This window comes from Echinops telfairi, unplaced genomic scaffold, assembly GCF_000313985.2.
Source record: "Echinops telfairi isolate 266 unplaced genomic scaffold, ASM31398v2 ScPeMD7_21;HRSCAF=78, whole genome shotgun sequence".
Taxonomy (NCBI): domain Eukaryota; kingdom Metazoa; phylum Chordata; class Mammalia; order Afrosoricida; family Tenrecidae; genus Echinops; species Echinops telfairi.
The window spans coordinates 8,235,129-8,235,387 of record NW_022103918.1 but is presented as its reverse complement, the minus strand read 5'-3'; positions in this window follow the sequence as shown (position 1 = coordinate 8,235,387).

The following is a 259-nucleotide window of genomic DNA, read 5'->3' as shown; positions in this document are numbered from 1 at the left end:
GGGTGGGTGGAAAGGGGGAACTGATTACAAGGATCTACATATAACCTCCTCCCTGGGGGTCAGATAACAGAAAAGTGGGTGAAGGGAGACGTTGGACAGTGCAAGATATGACAAAATAGTAATTTATAAATTATCAAGGGTTCATGGGGGAGGAGGGAGCAGTGAGGGAGGGGGAAATGAGGAGCTTAAGCCTCTCAGAAGAAAGACTTGGCATCTACTTCTGAAAACAATCAGCTATTAGAAATCTTAGAGGTCAAGT